Here is an 11,783-nt window from a genome sequence, read left to right as displayed (position 1 = left end):
CGCATTGGCTTATTAGTTAATCTATTGGTATAACGCTGCCTAACAAGCACCCACAAAATTTCACTTCCATTTAACAGTGAGGACTTATCTCACAGGTCTGTGGGTCCTCTGAGGGTTAGCTGACAAAGCTGGGCTCAGGTCAATTCGCCGCAGAAGTCTGACTCCATGAGTTTCTCCTGCTGCTATGGAAACAGAGTCAGACATGTTCTTCTCGTACTGAGGTCAGAAGTTTTTTTAAACGGACAAGGAACTGTCACGTTATCATCTCTGCTTCTATGTTATTGGCCGAAGGAAGGCACAAAGCTGCCCTCAGAGTTAAAGTCCTTTGTTCATGCTGAAGCCATGGCAAAAATGTAAATGGACAAAATGGTGAAGAACTTTGAGCAGGAATGTAACCTGTCACACTGAGGATAAGGGAAGACGTTTTGCTAAAGGGGTGAATGAATTGTTCTAGGAAGATGAGAGAAGAGTAAACTTAGGGTTTTGGAATGAAATTGCAACAGAAGGAAGAGAGAATTGGTGGACAAGTGTGCATGGAACAGCATGATGTGTTTGGGAAAATAGAGGTAATTCCTGGAAGGGCAAGGAATGTGGGTAGGTGACTGCAGATAAAGTTCCAAAGATAGGATGAGGGCAGACCATGCAGGACCTGGTGCACAAAATAAGGGAGCTGAAATAATTATACAGCCATGGAGAGACAAAGAAGAGCCTTAGATTTGCCTTTGATAAAGTTAAGGAGTATGTAGGAAAAATTAGCGTGGTCCAGAAAGGTGTTAGGGAGATCAGTAGAGAGAAGGAGATGTCATAAAATCTTGAACTAAGGCAGTGGGGGTGGGGATGAGGAGGAGTAAAATGATATTAACAAGGTGGAATTCACAAGACTTGACAGTCCGGTTGTCGGGATTGTAAAAAGAGGCCTTAATTCTCAAACCTGGCTACTCAAAGGACCATCCGCAAGCCAGCAGCATCATCCTCACCTGAGGAACTTGTTTTCAGATTTGGACAGTGTGGGAGGCATGAGGGTAGATGTTTATTTAGCTCATCTGGGATCTGTTGTGTTTAAGTCTCTATGGGTTGTTCCAGTGGAGATGTCCTGTCTACTGTTCTGGGTCTCAGGATGAAGATCTGGGACTTGAATCTGAATTTGGATGAGGCTACCTGGAGTAACTGAGTGCTGAAGTCAGAGCCTCGATGTGAGAAGTGAGCTAATGAATAAGAAGAATCGTCCGACAGATGGGAGGAGAATCAGAAAGGTGGTGGTCTGTAAACCCGGGGGGAAGGGGGATCGGCAGGGTCCAGAGCCACGGAAAGTTTAAGTGAGATTTTAATAAAAGGATCTGTTATACTTGAAAACCGGCAGGTTATTGTTGACATTTATGAGGATAATTTTAGTGAATGGCGGGGGGCAGGGAGGGTGGGTATTAAGTGGCTCAGCTAAGATTATACACGGTGTTTAAATGGATAAATCTGAGATTCAGACTAGGGTTCTCACCCCAAGTCAGTTTTCATCCTGTGCACCTCAGCTATCGATCTGTTTCTGAAGGTAAATTAATATACTGACAACTTAGCACAGAAGCCTTTATGGTAGGGAGGAGATAAAGATGCATAAATGACAATTTATCAAAAAAATATCTGGTAAGTTCATTAGGTCGAAGCTCTTGAAAGTCCTAATTGCTTCTAGTTGAACAGATATGTTTGGGCTCCAGGACAGGTGAAGCTGTGGATTCCCATCAGTCTGGCTCCCGAGGGACACCAGCAGTCTGGAAGATGTTTTAAGATATTGTCACTCTGTAACTTCCTCAGTCACATGGACATTAAAGGAAGGGCCCTTTCTCTACACTCCTGGAGGTTTTGACTACTAAGTCAGGGAAGAAGGGAATATGTATTGTTGCCCCTTAGCTTTTCCACTCTTCCTTTGCAAAAGTTCTTCCTTTTTTCCACTTGGGTGATAAATCCTGTAACTAATAAAATGTCTAAATCACTGTAACTTAAAGATCCATGAAAAATCCTCTTCTCTTCCTTCTAGCTAAAATACTGAAACACAAAAATAAATGATCCATCTAACATTGTGGTTTCAAGTATTTTTCTGGGCAAAATAAACAAGGAAAAAGAATGTAAAGAATCTTAACTGAGATGCATTCTTGTGAAGTGAAGCAGGACTTAATGATTACAGGGGACTGTACAGGCTGAAAGACAGATTTGAGCCCTAAGCTGACTCTCTCGGGCCAATCCCACACACATTTATCCTGTATTTTTCATAATGGTCTGTGAAGTTTCTTAGATTACTGGAATGTTGTATTACTAAAAATGACTTAGAAGTTGATTGTCTAGTATTTTTCTACTTATGTAGTCTATTCTCTAGAAATAATTTTTTGCATTTTCTTTTTCAAAAGAAACTTCAATTTTTTCTTTTTACTGACTTACTGTACTGGATGAAACTTCTAGAATAAATTTATTAGGGTAATGATAATGGACATGTTTTATTCTTTATTACTTATGTATTGCTTCATTGTGTCATTATGAGGTATTATATCTACTTGAGATGGTATGTAAGCATTCTTCTATGCTTGTTCAGGAATCTTTTTCAATCTTTTTTCCCCCGCTAGAAATAGATATTCAGTTCATTTCAGTTCATTTCAGTAGCTCAATCGTGTCCAACTCTTTGCGACCCCATGAACCACAGCACACCAGGCCTCCCTGTCCATCACTAACTCCCGGAGTCCACCCAAACCCAGGTCCATCGAGTCGGTGATGTCATCCAACCATCTCATCCTCTGTCGTCCCCTTCTCCTCCTGCCCTCAAACTTTCCCAGCATCAGGGTCTTTTCAAATGAGTTAACTCTTCGCATCAGGTGGCCAAAGTATTGGAATTTCAGCTTCAACATCAGTCCCTCCAATGAACACCCAGGGCTGATTTCCTTTAGGATGGACTGGTTGGATCTCCTTGCAGTCCAAGGGACTCTCAAGAGTCCTCTCCAACACCACAGTTCAAAAGCATCAATTCTTCTGCACTCAGCTTTTTTTATAGTCCAACTCTCACATCCATACATGACTACTGGAAAAATCATAGCCTTGACTAGATGGACCTTTGTTGGCAAAGTAATGTCTCTGCTTTTCAATAGGCTATCTAGGTTGGTCGTAATCTTCCTTTGAAGGAGTAAGCATCTTTTAATTTCATGGCTGCAGTCACCATCTGCAGTGATTTTGGAGCCCAGAAAAATAGTCAGCCACTGTTTCCCCATCTATTTGCCATGAAGTGATGGGACCAGATGCCATGATCTTCGTTTTCTGAATGTTGAGCTTTAAGCCAATTTTTTCACTCTCCTCTTTTACTTTCATCAAGAGGCTCTTTAGTTCTTCTTCACCTTGTGCCATAAGGGTGGTGTCATCTGCTTATCTGAGGTTATTGATGTTTCTCCCGGCAATCTTGATTCCAGCCTGTGCTTCTTCCAGCCCAGCATTTCTCATGATGTACTCTGCATAGAAGTTAAATAAGCAGGGTGACAATATACAGCCTTGACATACTCCTTTTCCTATTTGGAACCAGTCTGTTGTTCCATGTCCAGTTCTAACTGTTGCTTCCTGACCTGCATATAGGTTTCTCAAGAGGCAGGTCAGGTGGTCTGGTATTCCCATCTCTTTCAGAATTGTCCACAGTTTATTGTGATCCACACAGTCAAAGGCTTTGGCATAGTCAATAAAGCAGAAATAGATGTTTTTCTGGAACTCTCTTGCTTTTTCAATGATTCAGCGGCTGTTGGCAATTTGATCTCTGGTTCCTCTGCCTTTTCTAAAGCCAGCTCGAACATCTGGAAGTTCACGGTTCATGGATTGCTGAAGCCTGGCTTGGAGAATTTTAAGCATTACTTTGCTAGCGTGTGAGATGAGTGCAATTGCGCAGTAGTTTGAACATTCTTTGACATTGCCTTTCTTAGGGATTGGAATGAAAACTGACCTTTTCCAGTCCTGTGGCCACTGCTGAGTTTTCCAAATTTGCTGGCATATTGAGTACAATACTTTCACGGCATCATCTTTCAGGATTTGAAATAGCTCAGCTGGAATTCCATCACCTCCACTAGCTTTGTTCATAGTGATGCTTCCTAAGGCCCACTTGACTTCACATTCCAGGATGTCTGGCTCTAGTGATCACACCATTGTGATTATCTGGGTCGTGAAGATCTTTTTAGTACAGTTCTATGTATTCTTGCCACCTCTTCTTAATATCTTTTGCTTCTGTTCGATCCCAACCATTTCTGTCCTTTATTGAGCCCATTTTTGTATGAAATGTTCCCTTGGTATCTCTAATTTTCTTGAAGAGATCTTTAGTCTTTCCCATTCTATTGTTTTTCTCTATTTCTTTGCATTGATACCTGAGGAAGGCTTTCTCATCTCTTCTTGCTATTCTTTGGAACTCTGCATTCAAATGGGTATATCTTTCCTTTTCTCCTTTGCTTTTTGCTTCCCTTCTTTTCACAGCTATTTATAAGGTCTCCTCAGATAGGCATTTTACTTTTTTGCATTTATTTTTCTTGGCGATGGTTTTGATTTTTGTAATAATTCCTACTTGCTCACAAATTTTAATTTTGTAATATAATGTAGTGATGGTGGCATAACATTATAGTTAAGAGAAGTGTTCTGAAGGCAGTTTGCCCAAATTTAAGTCCCAATTCTACTGCTGGCTGGTTATATAAACTTGGGCAAGCTTCTTAACCATCTGTGGCTCAAGTTTCATCTGTGTGGGGGAATATTAGTCCCAATTATATAGGGTTGTTGCAGAGGTACAATAGATTTGCTGTCAAATATTTTGTCTAGGGTGATTGGTGGAGGTGGGTGGTGACAACTAAAGGTGTGGACTTTCTTTTTGGAGTAATGAAAATGTTCCGAAATTAATTGTGATAAAGGATGCACATGTATGTGAATATATTAAAACCCATTGACTAGTACACCTTAAGTAGCTGAATTGAATTGTTATTGATATGTTGGTGCCCAGTAATTGTTAGCTAACAAGAACTTAACATTAAATACTGATATCAACATTAGCACTGTCAGCTGTATTTTTGTTTTGTTTGTTGTTAAGATGAGGCATCCTGCATGGGTGCTACTGGTGGTTGGGTGATGCCGGGTCTTATATTCAAGTGTTTCCTTTGTATGAGTTCTCACTGTTTGACACTCCCTAGGGTTAGTTCTCTGGTAGTCTTGGAGTCAGTGCTCTCATTCCAAAGGCTCAGGGCTTGATTTAGTCTCCCCTCCCCTCCCTTTGGCCTTTGCCCTGAGATTCTCCTCCTTGTGTTACCTGGTCACTGTGGATTCATTGGTCTGTTTCTAGAAGACACCTTAGGAGTCCCATCTCCAAATAAAGCCACAGTGGGTTTCAGAGTTTCAGCATGTGAATCGTTTTATACCTTCCCGTGAAAGGAAGAAAAATGAATTCCTTGCCTGTCAAATGGAACTAGTGCTTAACCTTTTTTTTTTTTGTCTTAGGTTCCTTCATGTAAAATGAAAATAACAGTGTTTACCTCTTTGGTTGTTGTAAAGAATAAATATATTAATACATTTAAAGCACTAAGAATAATGTCTTGTCAAATAGTACATTCTCATTATATGTTAATTTATTAAAAATATTTCTTAGCTAATATTTTACTTAGGATTTTAAAAATCTTGATTCTAAATTATATTGATTTATCTTCCTTTATAAAAAGGAACCTTCTTTTGTAATAATAGATATTATGTTGTTATATATCCATTTTAAAGTTATAAACAAGAAAAAGAAAAGGAACCCGCAATCCCGTTGTTCTGAGACAGTCAGTGTTATCATTTTGGTGTATAACCTTTTTTCTCCTCACTCTCATTTTATTTCTCCAAATAAAAATGTGTGTGTGGTGTGTGTCTTGTTCTAGAGCATCAGTTGAATATATATTACATATATCTATTAATGAGTGTAACACAATTTATAGGAATAATTCACAAAATAGAATTATACTCCTCATACTCTTTCATCTGATTTTAAAATTCAATGACCCCACTGTGAATATCTTTTCATATCGTTAACTATCCTCTAATTCTTCAAATGGATGCATGACAGTCCACATATGTACCATAATTAGGCTATTTCATACTGAGAAATTAGGGCTTTTTTCAGGTTCTATTATTATGTATCTTATCATAAGGCACAGTATATTTAAATATATCTGTATTTTGTTCTACTCTCTAACTTGGTTCTATATATGCAAATTCTCTGAGGGTTGTTTTGATCTGTGTGAACTGGTCTACTCACCATCTATTTCTCTTCCAATGCACCTCTTGCACTGCACATGCGAGAAAGCTAAAAGTCCCCTAGTATTTATTCACTTCTGTGTAGCTTACTCCTTCGAAGGAAAGTTAGGACCGACCTAGATAGAGTATTAAAAAGCAGAGACATTACTTTGCCAACAAAGTTCTGTCTAGTCAAGGCTATGATTTTTCCAGTGGTCATGTATGGATATGAGAGTTGGACAGTGAAGAAAGCTGAGCACCGAAGAATTGATGCTTTTGAACTGTGGTGTTGGAGAAGACTCTTGAGAGTCCCTTGGACTGCAAGGAGATCCAACTAGTCCACCCTAAAGGAGATCAGTCCTGGGTGTTCATTTGAAGGACTGATGCTGAAGCTGAAACTTTAATACTTTGGCCACCTCATGCGAAGAGTTGACTCATTGGAAAAGACCTTGATACTGGGAGGGATTAGGGGCAGGAGGAGAAGGGGACGACAGAGGATGAGATGGCTGGTTGGCATCACTGACTCGATGGACATGAGTTTGGGTAAACTCCAGGAGTTGGTGATGGACAGGGAGGCCTGGCATGCTGCAATTCATGGGGTTGCAAGGAGTTGGACACAACTGAGCGATTGAACTGAACTGAACGGTGTAGCTAGTATTTCTGATGTGATTTAGGTTTTGTGAAAAAGATGTACTTGTATGAGACTTGACTTTGCAAGTGAATTGAATGGGGAGAAAGGTAAGGTATACAGCATAGATTTTACCAATAAAGAAAATAGCAAATGTTGTACAGTTTTAGATCTGGCAATAGTAGAAGGAACTTAGCAATTTGGCACCAACTCTCTTAGCCTAGACCTGCCATGTGGCTTTAGGAGTCACTCCTGGAAATATAGCCCATGTTCTATTTTTTTTTCCAGTACTCTTATTAATTCTTTAAGCCATTTAGTACTATGCAATAAATATGCTTCTGCTTAAACTGGCTAGAGAAGATACTGGGTTTTGGTAACCAAACGTAACAAATACATATTAGTTCTAACTAATATAATTAGTTCTAACAAATATAATTTGTTAGTAGTTCATTCTCTTCCTATTGATTTATAATCTAACCTTTGTCATATGCATGGTATATGTGTGTGTGTGTATATATATAGTGTGTATATATATATATATAGTGTGTGTATATATACATAGTGTGTGTATATATATATATAGTGTGTGTGTGTGTGTATATATATATATATATATATATATATATATATACACTCTTTTTCAGTCTGTCTGTTTTTTTTCATGGAATTTTTTTCTGTTTATTCTACTGCCAGTACCACCCTTTTGTGATTATTATAGCCTTATGGAAGTATTAGTCATTCAATCATGTCTGACTCTTTGCAACCCCATGGACTGTAGCACTCCCGGTTCCTCTGTCCATGGGATTCTCCATGCAGGAATACTGGAATGGGTTGCTGTTCCTTCTCCAGGGAATCTTCCCAACCCAGGAATCAAACCTGGGTCTTCCACATTACAGGCAGATTCTTTACCATCCTAGCCATATAGTATGGTGGAATAGGCATCCTTTTGATGAATCAGCTGTGGACATCAGTGGGATCATAAGAAGAAGGAAGCCTGATGGGTTGGGTGATTTCCTTGAGACCCAAGAGGTAGCTACTGTGTTCTGTATCTCTTAGCCTATGAGGCAGCACACACACATCCACCCTTCTGTCCATTCATTCCAAAATCCCCTTGTTTAGCATGATCTTACTATCCCATATTTAGCCACAGATGATCTCATAATTTTCTCATCGGAAGACAACACATATTTATGTCAATAGGAGTGCTTGTTCCTTAAGTCCGAAATCTCTCCCTGATACCCATTCCTTCTGTATTTCTATGGCAAAGCCATCATGTGCAGATGCTATTTCTGCAGATGCCAGCCATTAGAATATAAAAGAGAGTTTGTAAAGATTTGAAAGAATGGAAATATCCAGAGTTAGTAAGAGTGGAAGAAAACAGACCCTGTTGTTGGGTAAATGAATCCTGATGAACTTTCTGGAGAAGGACTTGGCAATTTGCTTCAGGGTCTTTATAAGGAGCATGTGCTATGTCAGTTAAAATTCTTTGGTTGCAAGTAACAGGAAGCAACTGGAGTTGACTTAAAGAAAAGGGGTCATGGAGTTTATTATAGGAATACAGAAGTCTCACAGGCTATTCAAGGGCAGAGTTGCAGCTGGACTTAAAACAGTATGAGAACCAGGATTAAGGAGGTGTTAAGACCTCAGCTCTTGAGTCTCATGTCTCCCCACTCTGTGCATCTGTTTCCTTTATCTGTACTTGTCTGTTATTGATGTTTGTTCTTGTTACGGAGTTTGCTTCTCGGGTTACTCTGCATGGCTTCTGACACCTAGCATATACTCCTTTAATTCTATGACCATGGCCTTAATTTTTTTTTAATTGAAGTACAGTAAATTTGCAATGTTGTGTTAGTTTCTGGTGTACAGAAAATGGATTCATTTATATATATATATATGCATAGTGATTCAGTTATATAAATATGTGAGGATGTATATTCTTGGGTTTCCCTGGTGGCTCAGATGGTAAAGAATTGCCTGTAATGCGAGAGATCTGGGTTCAACCCCTGGGTTGGGAAGATCCCCTGAAGGAGGGCATGGCAACCCACTTCAGTATTCTTGCCTGGAGAATTCCATGGAGAGAAGAGCCTGGAATGCTATATAGTCCATGGGGTTGCAAAGAGTCAACATGACTGAGTGACACAGCACAAGGATATATATATATATAACTGAATAATTATGACCAACCTAGACAGCATATTCAAAAGCAGAGACATTACTTTGTCGACTAAGGTCCGTCTAGTCAAGGCTATGGTTTTTCCAGTGGTCATGTATGGATGTGAGAGTTGGACTGTGAAGAAGGCTGAGCACCGAAGAATTGATGCATTTGAACTGTGGTGTTGGATAAGTCTCTTGAGGGTCCCTTGGACTGCAAGGAGATCCAACCAGTCCATTCTAAAGGAGATCAGCCCTGGGATTTCTTTGCAAGGACTGATGCTAAAGCTGAAACTCCAGTACTTTGGCCACCTGATGAGAAGAGGTGACTCATTGGAAAAGACTCTGATGCTGGGAGGGATTGGGGGCAGGAGGATAAGGGGACAACCCAGGATGAGAAGGCTGGATGGCATCACAGACTCGATGGACATGAGTCTGAGTGAACTCCGGGAGATGGTGATGGACAGGGAGGCCTGGCATGCTCCGATTCATGGGGTCGCAGAGTCGGACACGACTGAGCGACTGAACTGAACTGAACTGAAGCGCATATATATATATATATATATATATATTCAGTTATTCACAACATTCTAAACCATACTTAAATTTTAAAAAAGTCACAAAGAGGAAGACCTGACTAAATGACTAACTGCACAGTCCATGGAATTCTCTAGGCCAGAATACTGGAGTGGGTAGCCTTTCCCTTCCCAACCCAAGGATCAAACCCAGGTCTCCCACATTGCAGGCAGATTCTTTACCAGCTGAGCCACAAGGGAAGCCCAAATGACTAACACACACACACACAAATATATCCTCCCATATATTAATATATATTCTTTTTCAGACTCTTTTCCATTATAGGTTATTACAAGATACTGAATAAAGTTCCCTATGCTATAAAATAGCTTCAGTTCAGTTCAGTTCAGCTCAGTCGTGTCCAACTCTTTGAGACCCCATGAATCGCAGGATGCCAGGCCTCCCTGTCCGTCACCATGTCCCAGAGTTCACTCAGACTCACGTCCATCAAGTCGTTGATGCCATCCAGCCATCTCATCCTCTGTTGTCCCCTTTTCCTTCTGTCCCTAATCCCTCCCAGCATCAGAGTCTTTTCCAATGAGTCAACTCTTCGCATGAGGTGGCCAAAGTACTGGAGTTTCAGCTTTAGCATCATTCCTTCCAAAGAAAACCCAGGACTGATCTCCTTTAGAATGGACTTAGCTCCCTATATTTAATTATTTTATATACAGTAGTTTGTATCTACATATCCCAAACTCCTAATTTATCCTTCTCCCATTCCCTTTCACCTCTGGTAACCAGAAATTTACCATTATATCTAGACCATTATAGTAGACCATTATATCTACTACTGCGGGCGGGAATCCCTTAGAAGAAAAGGAGTAGCCTTCATGGTCAACAAAAGAGTCTGAAATGCAGTACTTGGATGCAATCTCAAAAACAACAGAATGATCTCTGTTTGTTTCCAAGTCAAACCATTCAATATCACAGTAATCCAAGTCTATGCCCCAACCAGTAACGCTGAAGAACCTGAAGTTGAACAGTTCTATGAAAACCTACAAGACCTTTTAGAACTAACACCCAAAAAAGATGTCCTTTTCATTATAGGGGACTGGAATGCAAAAGTAGGAAGTCAAGAAACACATGGAGTAACAGGCAAATTTGGCCTTGGAATACGAAATGAAGCAGGGCAAAGACTAGTAGAGTTTTGCCAAGAAAATGCACTGGTCATAGCAAACACCCTCTTCCAACAACACAAGAGAAGACTCTACACATGGACATCACCAGATGGTCAACACCAAAATCAGATTGATTGTATTCTTTGCAGCCAAAGATGGAGAAGCTCTGTCCAGTCAACAAAAACAAGACCAGGAGCTGACTGTGGCTGAGATCATGAACTCCTTATTGCCAAATTCAGACTTAAATTAAAGAAAGTAGGGAAAACCACTTGACCATTCAGGTATGACTTAAATCAAATCCCTTATGATTATACAGTGGAAATGAGAAATAGATTTAAGGGCCTAGATCTGATAGATAGAGTGCCTGATGAACTATGGACTGAAGTTCGTGACATTGTACAGGAGACAGGGATCAAGACCATCCCCATGGAAAAAAAATGCAAAAAGGCAAAATGGCTGTCTGGGGAGGCCTTACAAATAGCTCTGAAAAGAAGAGAAGCAAAAAGCAAAGGAGAAAAGGAAAGATATAAGCATCTGAATGCAGAGTTCCAAAGAATAGCAAGAAGAGATAAGAAAGCCTTCTTCAGTGATCAGTGCAAAGAAATAGAGGAAAAGAACAGAATGGGAAAGACTAGAGATCTCTTCAAGAAAATTAGAGATACCAAGGGAACATTTCATGAAAAGATGGGCATGATAAAGGACAGAAATGGTAAGGACCTAACAGAAGCAGAAGATATAAAGAAGAGGTGGCAAGACTACACGGAAGAACTGTACAAAAAAGATCTTCACAACCCAGATAATCACGATGGTGTGATCACTCACCTAGAGCCAGACATCCTGGAATGTGAAGTCAAGTGGGCCTTGGAAAGAATACTATGAACAAAGCTAGTGGAGGTGATGGAATTCCAGCTGAGCTATTTCAAATCCTGAAAGATGATGCCGTGAAAGTGTTGTACTCAATATGCCAGCAAATTTGGAAAGCTCAGCAGTGGCCACAGGACTGAAAAAGGTCAGTTTTCATTCCAATACATAAGAAAGGCAATGCCAAAGAATGTTCA

General features: G+C 40.0%; 1 long non-coding RNA gene across 1 annotated transcript in view; it reads left to right on the top strand.

The window, feature by feature from the left end:
• Positions 1-352: 352 nt before the first annotated feature.
• The window catches only part of LOC120862534, a 51,373-nt gene continuing 39,942 nt past the window's right edge, over positions 353-11,783 (top strand). The window contains exon 1 of the long non-coding RNA XR_005720799.1: positions 353-566. This is a non-coding gene — a long non-coding RNA (uncharacterized LOC120862534). The remainder of the gene's footprint in view (positions 567-11,783) is intronic.

Source organism: Oryx dammah, unplaced genomic scaffold (genome assembly GCF_014754425.2).
Source record: "Oryx dammah isolate SB20612 unplaced genomic scaffold, SCBI_Odam_1.1 HiC_scaffold_1, whole genome shotgun sequence".
In the NCBI taxonomy this organism is placed as follows: Eukaryota; Metazoa; Chordata; class Mammalia; order Artiodactyla; family Bovidae; genus Oryx; species Oryx dammah.
This window is presented reverse-complemented; position numbering and strand designations above follow the sequence as displayed.